At 41.7% G+C, this 15,088-nt stretch overlaps 1 protein-coding gene across 2 annotated transcripts in view; it reads right to left on the reverse strand.

Annotated features, from left to right (window-relative positions):
- The window catches only part of Prdm2 (PR/SET domain 2), a 113,735-nt gene that overhangs the window by 78,812 nt on the left and 19,835 nt on the right, over positions 1-15,088 (reverse strand). The window lies entirely within an intron of this gene.

The following is a 15,088-nucleotide window of genomic DNA, read 5'->3' on the forward strand; positions in this document are numbered from 1 at the left end:
CCAAGAGCAGCTGTTAACTACTGAGCCACCTCTCCACCACCATCACCCTGTCCTTCTTAAGAGGGACAGGCTTGAACTAGCAGAGTCATCTCTCAGGACACATTTTTCCATGTATGTGGTAATGTCTTGAATTTATGATAGATACTCACTCCTTGGGGCTGATCCCACTTGCACCTACACATCTGTAGTAAAAAAAATCCAAAAATGCTCAAGTTCTTTACATAAATGGCACAGAATGTATATATGCCCTGCACACATCTTTTCATGTACTTTAAACCCACCAAGTATGGTTAAGCACTATGTAAATAGATGTTAAACCTTATTATTTAGGGAACACAGGAAAGAGAGAATCTTCTACATGTTAAATGCAGAAACAAGTTTGCCTTCCAAATATTTTCAAACTGAACTTTGTAAAGTCTAGAGGTGCAGAAACCATGGATACTGACTGACTACACAAAAATCCTTTTTATTAGAAAATGTAATTTTAGAAACAAGCAATTTAGAAATAAATCTTTGGAACAAAAAAAAATTTCTTTAATCCTCTCCCCGACAGCATTTATAAGCTGGGCTCTTTTCTACATTTACTGTGACAGTACCAGATACGTTTTCATACTCTGAACTGGCTGGCCTTGATTCTTACATGAAACAATCACAACTGTTTCTCACTTTGGTCTTAATCCAAAAGAAACTACAATAAATATCCACTCAATACTAGTGCACTGATATATTTCTGAGTCCTACTGCAGTCCAGACTACGTATCACATTTACCCCAACAATGCATCTCTATGGTAAGGAACATGCAAAATTAAATACAATTCCCAATGCTCAGAATCAAAATCAAGCATAGAAAGGGAGCAGTGATGGGATGAGAATGGAGGTACCGCTTCAGAGAGAATGCGCCAGGCTTCAGGTGTGACAAAATGCCAAAGGCAGTGATAGCAGGGACCAAATCATGACGAGGAAGAACCCTGAAGAACTCAGAGCAATTAGGCAAAAAAGGGCCAATGTGTTCAGGGGAGAGGAGATGAAAGCGGCTGTTGTAGAATGTTACTACTTTAAGGGGTGTTACTTTTGTCTATGTTGCATTTGTTTAACTCTGTACAGCTGTGTTACTGTCCCTGCCTGAAACACCTGATGGGCTAATAAAGAGCTGAACAGTGAACAAGGAGGCAGGAGAAAGGTCAGTCAGGGCTAGCAGGCGGGGAGACTAAATAGAAGGAGAAATCTGGGAGGAAAAAAAAATCAAGAAGGAGCAAGAACAAGGAGAGGAGGACGCTGGGGGCCAGGCACCCAGCTACACAAGCCAGTGTCAGAGCAAGAGTGAAAGTACAGAAGTAAGAAAAGGAAAAGCTCAGAGGCAAAAGGTAGATGGGATCATTTAAGAAAAGCTGGCAAGATACAAGCCAAGCTAAAGCCGGACATTTGTAACTAAGGATAAGCCTCCATGTGTGATTTATTTGGGAGCTGGGTGGCAGGCCCCCAAAAAAGCCAAAGAGTTAAAACAAACACGTACAAGAGGCAGCCAGAGCTAAGGCAGGGACAGCCAGAGGTGAAGCCTAGAGAACAACATCCACCAACATGGAACAACAGGCAAAAGCAGCAACTGAATACAGCAGAAGCTGTGCTCAGCAAGCGACCCACTGCTTCTTTAGACTCTCAGGCTCCTCCACAGTATGAGCCCAAAGTGTCTATCCTTGCTGCTGCTGAATAAAGGCACATGCCTGCTTTAGGTTTTTAAAGAGACCTCAGTGCTCCAGACTGAAGAAGTTACAGGATTTCCCTGTTTTCCTATGGTAAGGACTCTAAACATGCCAGTGCACAAATCTAGGACAGTAAGCATGAAATTTAGTGTGGTAAGTTAGTGAGTTACTTAGTCTTAACTAATTCATTGATTTTTGTTGATCTGATGCCCTCAACTTTCTACTATCTCAAACCAGAGAGCCAATCACCCCCCTCATCCCCAGCTGATGGCCACAGGTTCCCCTTCTTCATTCAGTCATTAACAAAAATTTTCTGAGTGTCTGTTACATGCTGGCACTGTGCTGAGTAGCAAGGAAACAATGGTTAATAGCACCAATCAAGCCCTCCTTCTCATGAAGCTCACCCATTCATTGGGGAACCTCTGTTCCCACTGCCTAACACAAAAAACCTTAAAGATGTGATGTTCCATGTCTGACCTTACTGGAAACTGAAAAAACACATGCTTTCTCCTGTCATCTGTCCCTTGACCCTAGATGTCTTTCTCATGCTAGATGGATGGGGGACCTGAGGGAGGATAAGATTTATCACTCTTCCCACCGGGCAAATGTGTGCTCAGTGCTTTATGAATGTTTCTTCATTTAATCATAACAACCACACCGTCACAGCGAACTCAACAGTATCTGGAAGAGATCAGACACCACTCCAGGATGATCCAAAAGGTACTTTTATGACCCATATTTTACAGAGGAAAGTGAAAGCTGCCCATAGTCATAGCCAGTGTGTGGCAGAACTAGGTGATCCAAGCCAGTCAGGCTAGGGTGGGGCCACAGGGCAGTCCTGAAGAGTCACTATCCACACTACACAGTGTGATATTGCAGTCAGATAAAACCCAGATGGTCCCTACTGCTCCAACCTTTCTGGGGTTCACAAAGTCAGGCCTACTATTATAATAACACCAAGAAAACATCTGTCATTTTTAGCATACACTGTGGAGAGTGAAATTTCCTAGAGGCTGTGGACGTGACAAAATCATTCTGACAAAATGTGGGAATGCTTAATTTCTTAAACTTTTCTGGTTTGTGACTAGACGCTGTAGTCTAAAATTATACCAAACCAATCAAAGTTTTGATACTTCCCTAGAGCTATGTGAATGCTACCAATGGAGAAGCTGAGGAATAAGCCATGGGGTGATGCAGCATTCCAAGGTGATGTTGCTAACTTCTGAGAGAACAAACTAGAACAATCTAGGATGCACCGCAGTATTTCAGAGTCCTAAGCACAGTGATCTGCCATCACTGCTGCAGCCAGCCCAGGAGGCACAAAAAAGCAACAGAATAGAGTTCCCCTCTCCACTGAGTTCCCTCTCAAGGCCAGGGAAGAAGCCACATACCACACCAGGACTAGCACCTAAAGGTGCCAATTTGCATTTTTACTGTTGGCCTATGAACTTCACCAAGATCAGCCAGGCCTCTTTAAGTCTCCACTTTCCTCCCCTACAAGACTTCCTGTGGCTGGCATTTAATAAACCTTTACTGGCTGGTGTAGTCAATCAAGAGCAGGTTTAATGCATGCACAACTGTGGCTGGTTTCTGGTCCAGGATAGGAGACACAAAGCAGCAGCAGTTATGAACAAATAAGCAAAAATCCAGCTTCAACACCCAAGAGGTCTATGAAAGTTTGAATGCAACTGGCCCCCATAAACTCACAGGCAGTGGCACTATTGGGAGGTGTGGCCTTGTTGAAGGAAGTGTGTCGCTGTGGGGTCAGGCTTTGAGGTCTCTTTTATTTAAGCTTTGCTCTGTGTCACAGTCCTCTTCCTGTTGCCTACAAGATGTAGGACTCTCAGCTCCTTCTCCAGCACCATGTCTACCTGCAGCATGTCCCACCATGATGATAATGGACTGAACCTCTGAACTGTAAGCCACCACCTCAATTAAATGTTTTCCTTTAGGGTTTCCATGTTCATGGTGTCTATTCACAGCAACAGAAGCTCTAAGTAAGTCAGGTCTGAGGCACAAAGGGATAAAGTATATGGATCCCTGCAAGTGCAGACGAGTCTTTATGGGAAGCAGAGAACTCAAGATGCCATTATCCCAGAGTGAAGCAAACACAAGGGAGAGATGGATCCTTGTGTTAGAAGCCACAGCAGAGGCAGAGGGAGCCATGAGCTTTTGTCAGCAAAGTGGGAAGGAATTCCAGTAAGGAATGTGGGTCACAAACAGGATGCCTGTGTGGTATTGTGTTCCCAAAAATATTGTGCAGGTAATAAACTTATCTGGGGTCAGAGAACAGACAGCCACTAGATACAGAGCCAGAAATGGTGGCTAGAAAATGGGAAGAGCAAGCCATAGCAGAAGTTGGGCAGTGGTGGTACACGCCTTTAATCCCAGCACTTGGGAGGCAGGGACAGGTGGATCTCTGTGAGTTCAAGGCCACATTGGAAACAACCAGGCACGGTGACACATGCCTTTAATCCCAGAAAGCAAACCTTTAATCCCAGGGAGTGGAGATAGAAAGGGAAAGAGTATATAAGGCATGAAGACCAGAAACTAGAAGCATTTTGGCTGGTTTAGCATTTTGGCTGGTTAAGCTTTCAGGCTTTGGAGCAGCACAGTTCAGCTGAGACCCATTGGGATGAGGATTCAGAAGCTTGCAGTCTGAGGAAACAAGACCAGCTGAGGAACTGGCAAGGTGAGGAAACTGGCTTTGTTCTGCTTCTCTGATCTTCCAGCGTCCACTCCAATAACTGGCCTCAGGTTTGATTTTATTAATAAGAACCTTTAAGATACATGCAACATGCCTGTAGCTTTGAAGTCTACTGTAGCTGATGCTCTCATCCACTGCATAGCCTCTATTGCCCTGAAGCCTGAAATGGCAAGGCCCTCTCCACTTGGCCCACACATGCATAGCAGCAAATGCTCAGTGGGCCAATGAAGTAGGGCAGGTATGACCTGTCCGTAGCCCACAGGCTGATGTGAGACATGCAGGTATTCCCATCAAAATTAACAACAGCAAGAGTCATAAACAGAGTTGGGGATGTGTTTCAGTGTTAAGGCTCCTGTCTAGCATGGGCAAGGCCCTAGGTTTGATCGCAAATTATTTATCTAACCCCCGTCCCTGTTAAACACACACACACACACACACACACACACACACACACACACACACACACACATTACCTCATACAAAATCAAGGTCCTCATACAAAGCCAAGGTCTAAATTGCCACTTTTTAAACTATTTCCATCAAGGCCAGCAAACAGAGGCTACAGACAGACTGTGAGGTGGGTTTATTTGGTCTACTGAATGTTTTAAATACAAAAAAGAAACAAATAAACAAAAATCCCACAATTCTTTTGGGGGAAATAAAAAGGTTCCCACCTTGCCCTGACCCCTGACAAACACTAGGCATTGCCTCTGTGCTCTTCCTCCTCTAGATCAGGGGGTCTCTCTTAAGGCAGGCTTTTATGCTACTCCCCTCCTAGGCCTCCATTCTTCCAACCAAGCAGTGTCCTCTTCATCTTTTCAAATTCAGTTTGAACCCCAGCTTATTCATGAGGAGAAAGAACCCACTACGGCCGTTCCTTCTGAGTTTCCATCAGTTTCATGTCAGAGACACACAGGACTCAAGGTCTGTGGAAAAGCTCTCAGCATCACAACCCATGAGGTTGCTGTAATGGAACAAGCAAAAGTCTGAGCTCAAGTTGGCAATAAGAGGAATTAGAAGGCATTGAGGGCCGGCAAGACAATTCAGCAGGGAAAAGCACTTACCATGCAAGCATGACACCTTGAGTTCAAATCCCAGAATCCACAGTAGAAAGAGATAATAGACTCCTCAAAGTTGACCTCTGATGGTCTGTGGCACATGTGCACCCCCGACCCCCAGCACACATTATACACTCACACACAACAGTAATGATAAATGAAGATTTTAAACTCACAACAACAAAGGCACTAGAAGGCAGAACCAGCATGTAGCTGCTGGCTGAAGTAGCAGAAATAATTTACACAGTGTTCCCACTTCCCCAGCTGCAGCCTGGAGGCTTCCTTTTACTAATCCATTTACCACTGACTGTGACCACAGGTCTACCCTGACCCATCAGGTAGTAAGCTAAAGCCAAGAAAGTCAGTCAGGTTATACAGGGAGTGGCTTTCAGAGTTGAGCATGGGTAATGACCAAAGACCACATGATGAGGTACAGTAAAACTGCTCTAATGCTTGTCTACCACATCATCCATGGCCAAACAACACAAAAAAGCAAAGCTTTCCAGTTACTTAAAGAAACAACCCAAGTTGTTGGAGTTTTGGGGTTTTTTTTTTTCCAATTTTCAGATAATCTAATAGTTTCATTAAAAAAGAAAAACATATCCATGTTTTCTAAAAATCGCTGTTAAAAAAACTGCTATCTAGCAAATTACAGGATTTAACATGAGATTTAAATACCATCATTAGAATATAAATTTCTTAAACTAGACATTTATTTAGATGTAAATCATAACAACTAGGAGTACCAATGGAAGTCTTTTTAAATCTGAAGATTTAAATTTGTATTTATAATCATAAACATTTCTTTGCTACAAAATTAGTATATGCTAAGACAGACTATTTTTAGTGTTAGAAAAAAGAAGGAAGAAAATAATGAAAATGAAAGTGAGAAGCCGCCACAGAACTAACCACCTGGTAGAATCAGACCTATTAGACTCAGCTAAATACTCAGATGGTATCAAAAAATTCTGCAAAGGAAATGAAGCTGCAAGGCAGACAGCAACCTGGATAGACTGCAAAACCATCAGAAGATAAATACTGAACATGCTCTGTATGACTGCATGTCTATGACACACGAGAACAGGACAAACCACTCAATGGAGACACAGAGCTGATCAGGAGCCGCTAGCTAGGGTGGAGGACTAATCGGCAGGAGAAGCCCTGAGAAACAGAAATATCCTGGAGCCAGGAAATGGCCATAACTCCATGTGGGCAGATGTGTGTCAAATGGGTACACTATGCTACACACAAATCACACTTAAGGAAAAAAAAATCTAGGAAAAAAAAAAATGGCCTAGGAGTCTCCTTTAATATCAAACAATTTAAAATTGAAGCTCAGAGACAAATATTTGAGGAAAAATGTTAATGAAATACTGAGAAAACAGGAAAGCAGTAACAACATACAAGCACAACAAAGGCAAACAAAAACAAAGAGCTTAATAAACATCAGAGCAGAAAAACAGTACTACTGAGGACAAACTCCAGCAGCCCAAAATTTCAACAAGAATGGAAATGATGGAAAAACACTTTAAAGCACAAAATAGTGTCAAACTTTAAAAATACAACAACTGGCCGGGCGGTGGTGGCGCCATGCCTTTAATCTCAGCACTCGGGAGGCAGAGGCAGGCAGATCTCTGTGAGTTCAAGGCCAGCCTGGGCTACAGAGTGAGTTCCAGGAAAGGCGCAAAGCCACACAGAGAAACCCTGTCTCGGAGGGAAAAAAAAAAACAACTAGAATAAATGCAATGTCCACAGTAAAGGAAACCCAAGTATGTTTATTAAACACCTCCTTGCAAGAAAACACTAAGCAGGGTTGAGAGCTGGCCCAGCGGTGAAGAGCACTCGCTGGTAAATCTCAAGGACAGTCTGGATCCAGCATCCCCGTCAGGAGGCTCAGGAGTGCCTGGAGCTCCAGTTCTAAGGAACGTAGTGCCTCCATGGGCACCTACAGACAGACACATGCACACATACATAAATAGAAAAAGAATTTTTAAGTGTATGAAACTAAAGTTTTAAATACTGTATATTTACAAATAGAAAAGTTAATTTACATGCAAAGACAAAAATCTAGCTGACCTCATAATTTATGATCCTAAATACATATTAATCTTTAAATCATCACTAAACCAAAATGAACCTTTAGGATATCAGACTTAAAGGACAGGAATACCAATATAATAGAATATAAAATACATTGTTTAAATTAAGATTTATTTACTAACCCAATTCAAACATGTCTCTACTCCAAACTCTCCCATCCCTCAGGCAAAATCCCCTCTAGTCTTTTACAAGGCCCAGGAAACTGACCTCATCCCTCTTTGCTCCATGTGGACTCAGAACCAGCCTCTCCTCCCTCACCATAGATAGACCCTCTCTCCACACACTCTGACAGCTGGCACTGGTAAAATAACTCTGCTGAAATGGTGGCTAGTACAAAAGATGCCATCCACATTTTACATGAGCAATATGGTCTAATGGTTCTGGCTTTTAAAAATAAAAGAATAAGGATTGGGCATGGTGGTACCCATCTTTAATATCACCACTTGGGAGGCAGAGGCAGGGGATCTCTGTGAGTTCAAGGCTGTCCTGGTCTATACAGTGAGTTCCAGTACAACAAGGGCTATGTAGAGAGACTTTTTGTCTCAATAAACCAAAAATATGTAACACACACACACACACACACACACACACACACACAAATGAGCAAATTTTATTGGCCTTTCACAAGAATGTAGTAATTCCACTTACACACTTTACCCAGAAAGTAACTACAAATTATCACACCAGTTTTAACCCACCAAAACACTTAGAGAATCTGATCCAGATACTGAAAGAGAGTAGCGGATTACAGGGGATTCTACTCAGCAGGGTTTAACATTAAGAATACTTTGGAGCCAAGTGGTTGTGGCGCATGCCTTTAATCCCAGCACTCAGGAGGCAGAGGCAGGTGGGTCTCTGTGAATTTGAGGCCATCCTGGCCTACAGAGTGAGTTCTAGGACAGCCAAGGCTTCACAAAGAAACCCTGTCTCAAAAAACAAAAATAAAAACAAAACAAACAAAAAATCTGTTTAAAAAAAAAAAAAAGAATATTTTGGAACTGGAGAGGCAGCTCAGTGGTTAAAAGAACTTGCTGCTCTTGCAGAGGACCTATATAACTCCAGTTTAGATGATCTGATACCCTCTTCTGGTTTCCATGGTCATCAGGCAAGCATGCATACATGCAGGCAAACACTCATACACATAAAAACAAAGAAAAAAAACTTAAAAGAAGTGTGGTGGGTATTGTGTTCCTTGAAATATTGTGTGTTCCCCGAAATAAACATCTGGGGTCAGAGAACAGACAGCCACTAGAACAGAGCCAGAAATGGTGGCTAGAAAATGGGGAGAGTAAGCCATAACAGAAGTTGGGCGGTGGTGGTACACACCTTTAATCCCAGCACTTGGGAGACAGAGCTAGCCAGATCTCTGAGTTCAAGGCCACTTTAGAAACAGCTAAGCATGGTGACCCACACCTTTAATCCCAGGGAGTGGGGGCAGAAAGAAAAAGGTATATAAGGCGTGAGGACCAGGAACTAAAGAAGGAAAAAGCATGTAGTTAGTTAAGCTTTGGAGCAACACAGTTCAGCTGAGATTCATGTGGAGGAGGACTCAGAAGCTTCCAGCCTGAGCAAACAGGATCACCTGAGGAACTAGCAAGGTGAGATAGCTGTGGCTTGTTCTGTGTCTCTGATCTTCCAGCAATCACCCCAATAACTGGCCTCCAGTTTTACTTCGTTAATAAGAACTCTTTAAGATTCCTACTACAACGAAGAATCCTTCGTGCAAAGTTATACATCACTGTTGCAATAGGCCAATAATTATCACCACAGCACTTGTTACAAGCAAAACACAATCTTAGGGTATCCAATATTCAAACAATTCTTGCCTATTTATACTTTCAAAAAAGACTGAGCGCTGAGGCCAGCCCAATCTATGTAGCCAGAATCTGTCTCTTTAAAATGGGGGTGAGGGAGGGGGGAGCTAAGGAGAGTACTCCAAGCTAATACTAGGACAATCAATGGGGAAAAGAATCAATCAAGCTTCAAGATACTAAAAGAGCATTTAATTGCATTTGATTAAAGAACAACTGATTGCAGTAACAGTTTACAGACACACACACACACACCAGAAAACTCTTAAACACACCACCTTAGAAAAAAACAGCAGTCAAATCAAATCTACAATACAAAAAAAAAAAAAAAAGTAGCATCTTCCCAAAAGCTGGCAGATCCCTTAAATTGTCCGACTGAAGAACTGTGCTCCAGTGTGTTGCAGGTCTCAAAAATGAACAGGCTTGTTACCACATCCTACCATACATCCTTGGCTCTAAAGCAAATCAGACAGAACTTTCAAAAACATATAAATGCCTTCCCACAGCACTGACTCTCACACCAGTATCACCCTGTACTAGAGCACCAATCTTCCTAAACAAAGCTCATTCCCTCACCTAAGGATCTAATGTGTGTTACTCTGCCTATTATTTTCTTTCCCTAGATCAGTGTGCACTTAAATTCTGGCTGTGTCCCATCTTGCTTCTAAGATGGCCTCTCAGACCAGTCTTCTGTGTAACCCAGTGAGCTTCCTAACTCCACCCCATGCTTCCTTACTAGCACTTGCTGCATGGATTGTCTTCACTGTACTTTCACTATCCACTGGAAACTGCCTTGCCTGCCTCTCCAAGCACACAGACTGCACTGCTTGGTTCCCTGCAGTGTCCACAACATGCTAGGAGGTGTTCTGTGCATGGGAACAAATAAACATCTTGGAAGGTCGGTCGAGATAAGGGAGCTGCAGATGGCTTAGAACAGTGCTCAGAGCTGGATATGTGAAACTGAGTGATCACAGCTTCTTTGTTCTTTTACTGGTCTCTAAAACTCGCACAGAAAGCTAAACTGCCCTGCTACTGGTTAATAGCAGTAACATACACAGGTCAATGTTTAGAACAGGGAGATGCTGTGACTATAGTCACTTTATTGCCAATATAGTTAGTCACTACATTGCAAATATTAATAATAATATGAGCTATGCAAAGAATGAGGGGGGCTGTGTAACTCAGTAAATTAGTACTACAGGTAGTCACAGTAAATCCTCACAGCTGTCCTTAAATACTAATTTTTCTCTGCTAGCAGATACACCCCCCCACCACACTAATTTAAATGATATATGCCAAACAGTGTGGCCAATTAATATCACATATTAAGACCAAGCCTCCACTGACCCTTGTTCTTGTGTAACTATAGCAGCACAGCACCAAATTAATCTACACAGGGTATGTTGTTGTAAAATATTATTTTAAGGCATGTTCCTTTTGTTTATGTTGCATTTGTTTAACTCTGTGAAGTCGTGTTAGTTTGCCTGTCTAAAACACCTGATGATCTAATAAAGAGCTGAATGGCCAGTAGTGAGGCAGGAGAAAGGGTAGGCAGGGCTAGCAAGCAGAGAGGATACATAGAAGGAGAAACCTGGGAGGAAAGAGTAGTAGTCAGAGAAGGAGGAGGACTGGAGGGGCCAGCCATCTAGCTACACAGCAAGTCACAGATTACGAGTAAGATTTACAGAATTAAGAGAACGGGAAAAGCCCAGAGGCAAAAGGTATATGGGATAATTTAAGTTAAGGAAAGCTGGCAAGAAATAAGCCAAGCTAAGGCTGGACATTTAGAAGAATAAGCCACCATGTGTGATTTATTTGAAAGCTGGGTAGCAGCCCCCACAAAAAAGCCAAAAAACAACCAACAACAGTATGTAGCAAAGACGAGGAAGTAAGTTAGTGCTGTGTTAAGCCACTGAGTTGGGGAGCTGTTTACTACCTCTGCATAGTCAAGTGTACTCTCTGGCCGCTCAGTAGCAGACTTTACATCTGACAGGCTGCTGACTGCAAAGCTCCTTTTCTTCCTCTGGAAAGGCCATCTCTCTGGGCCTTGATGTCTTCAGTCTTAAAATGGGAATTCTAATGCCTGCACTTCATAGGGTGCTTTACAAATACAGTATTAACAGGAGAATATTTACACATTCTGTTTATTTGCTTTTGATTTGGGGTTTGTTTTTTGGAGGGTTTTGTTTTGTTTTGCTTTTGTTTCATTTTTAAGACAGGGTTTCTCTGTGTGTCAGCCCTGGCTGTCCTGGAACTCTCTTTGTAGACCAGGCTGGTCCCAAACCCACAGAGATCCACCTGCCTGTGCCTCCCGAGAGCTGGGATCAAAGGCATGCGCCACCATGTTTGTTTGTTTGTTTGAGACAGGGTTTCTCTGTGTAGTTTTCGTGCCTGTCCTGGATCTCACTCTGTAGATCAGGATGGCCTCAAACTCACAGAGATCCACCGCGCTCTGCCTCCCGAGTGCTGGGATTAAAGGCATGTGCCACCACCGCCAGGCCCAGGTACATACATTCTTAACAGAGTACCTGGCAAGTGTGCTAAGAATTCAACAGATACAAAATGGAATTAAGCTCTAAGACATATCTAACAGATTACTTTGAGCCTATTTGCATTATGTCATTAAATAACCTAGGAACCAGGAGAACATTACAAAGATGATCTCCAATTTAGAACAGTCTGAAATACAAAAGAAAAACACTTGTAATTTCTTAGGCTTTACAATGAGTTTAGTAGGATATAACCATCCTGAAAGTCCAGGAGCAACTGTATGTAGTTAGAGAGCTTCTCTCCAGGTTCTACCAAGCCCCAGCAGTCCCACAACCCACGTATAAAATAATCATACAGACACTTATAATTTAAACTGCTTGGCCATTAGCTCAGGCCTACCACTGTCTAGCTCTTACTCTTGTATTTAGCCCATTTCTGTTAGTCTATACTTTGCCACATGGCTTGTGGCTTACCGGTGTCTTTACATGTTGCTTGTCATGGCGGCGGCTGGTGGTGTCTCTCTCCAGCCTTCTACTTCCCAGAATCCTCTCCTCTCTTGTCCCACCTATCCTTCCTGCCTGGCCACTGGCCAATCAGAACTTTATTTACACAGAGCGATCTCCACAGCACCTGTACAGGTTAGTGTAGAATGCTAGCAAGAAAAGAAAGGACAGCTATGATCCAAAACAATGGAGAAAATAAAAAAGGAAGGCAAACGTGACCCTGCCCTCCAGCCAGGCATGACTGTGAGGAAGAACAAGGACTCACCTGCACAGCAAGCTGTACTCCCTCTCAAGATCAAAGAGAAGGCAAGAGTAAGTACTAAATGAGTAACAGGGATGAGGAAGAAAGAGAAAGAACTAATGTTCTGGGGCATGTGGAGCCCCAGAAATGGCTTCAGAGAGAGAGTCTAACAAACTGCCTCTCTAGGAGGGACTTGAACACACCAAGGCAACAGAATGTGACAGGTGGTGTGTACAGTATGGGCAGCAGGCTCTGAACTCTACTGCTCCTTCTAAAGAATTCTCACAAGCACCGTGACCATAACCAGATCATCCCTGTGCCTCAAATAGCTCATTCATGGGAGAAAAGTGAGTCTGTACTAATGTCTCTGAGATCACAGCCATTATGAGAAGTTTTGACTGCTGAAATGCAACAGAGGGATGCAAATCATTTCCTAGAGGGAAAATTCCAACCAATCATAAAATAACTTTAGGATTTTAATTATAAGTCAGTCTTGTTCAAGTTCAAACTTTTTTCCACCTGAATTCTGTTGTGCAGTTATCTGGAAAATTTTAGTACAATCTAGCTGACAATGAGAGTGATAAATACAAGAACAAAAGCCACAAACTATTCTGAATAATATTCTTATTTTTACTATAATAACAATATTGGAAAATATTGATTAACTTAATATTTCAGCATAATAAAGAAATTTAACTGAAAACCCTAAAAGTTTTAGTCAGGAAAAGAGGAAGGGTTTTATAATCCAAATAAAACTCTCCTCACTGCCAGCCCATTTAAATTACACAAATAAGAAACGTGCTAGCCATTAGAACACTTTCGTCCTGATAACCTGGCATGTGGCATCAAAAGAAGCCCTGTACAGATCTAATGTTAAAACTTGTCAAAAGCAACATGAGATTGCTAAAGAACCAGAAAGTGAAATGGTTATTGCTACAACTCTTTTGGAATAGTATACACCCTCTTTGTTTGACACAATTGGGACATTAAAGCAAAGTGTAAAGTATCAGAAAATAACAATAACAAGGTCCAAGAACACTGAAAATCTTACTAATTCAGTAGGGAATGAAAAGCAATGCACAATTAAGCCTAAGCTTAACTGCCAGCTTCTCAGATAATAAATGAACACAAAACACAGCAAGAACAGCCCACACTCAAATTCACTTCAGAACGTCACCATCACTCTAGCCCAGACTGACTCCTCTAACAAGTCCCAGACTACAGAAAAGCCACTGCCTTTGAGTGACCAGGTTCACATTAAGAATCAATCTTAAAATAAGAGAAAAAATGAAATGCATACATAAATATACCTCTGATGTATGATGACTGAAAATCCATTCTGCTTTTTCCCTAGCCCCTCACCATTTCAAATATAATCTGCCTTCAAAAGCACGTCAGTAAATCTTCAACTATTACTCTAATAGAGACCATGTGCCCATGTGCTCGCCAGATTCATGTTTACGAGGTATAGTCCTCTAGATTAAAATAAGCTTATTTCTGATAATGAAAGCAATGAAAAGAAATCAAAAAGATCCACTCCAACAATTTCACCTCTCTAAATGTAACACAGGACAGAATGTATTGAATCTCATCACCTCACAATATTATACTTCTGGTTTCTAATTAGAAACACCTGGAAATGACAAAAAGATATCTAAAGTTTCAATTGATACGATACAAAATGTTTTCAAGTCCACAAAGTTTTAAGCTATAAAATAAAAAAAGAAATTTACATACTTTACATTTTTGTGTTTCATCTCCTTTAAAAGTTGCTTATAAATAATTTTCAGAGAATATTTCTGACATCCATAAATTTTTCTTTCTTTTTTTTTTTTTTTGAGACAGGGTCTCTCTATTCTGTAGTTCTGGCTGTCCTGGAACTTGATATGTACACCAGGCTGGCTTTGAACTCACAGAGATCCACCTGCCTTTACCTGCAAGTACTGGGATTAAAGGTGCACTTACAAAAATTTTAGGAGAATATTTCTAGCATCCATAAATGTCTATGACTGTGAGAATGACACAAAACTAAGAATATTACTCTAGAATGCATTAAAAATCACATAGATAATATTACTTCAGAACACCCTTGAGGTTACAGAAATATCCATAGCAAAAGAGTTTAATCTCCCAGTAATCACACACCCTCCTGCAAGAGAAAAACACCTTACATTTCAGTATCTGCCTTCTGTATTTTATACAAAGGACTTTCAAGAACAAAATACTTGAAAGTTTCTGTTTGATCAGTTGTGGTCTCTAAAAATGACTTTCAACCTTGGAAAATTGAAAAATAAAATAAAAAGTTCAGAAATAAAAGCTTAATATGTCCTAAACAAAGAAACACAACCCCTCACGCTGGATGTGGCAGAAGAGAGGTTAAAAGGGCAAATCTGGAGCTAAAGTTCCTAAGAGCTTGTCTCTCTGAAAGCAAAGCTGAGCAGCAACCCACAGCAAGCAATGCACATGGCCGCCCCACA

This window comes from Onychomys torridus, chromosome 2, assembly GCF_903995425.1.
Source record: "Onychomys torridus chromosome 2, mOncTor1.1, whole genome shotgun sequence".
NCBI classification, from domain to species: Eukaryota; Metazoa; Chordata; class Mammalia; order Rodentia; family Cricetidae; genus Onychomys; species Onychomys torridus.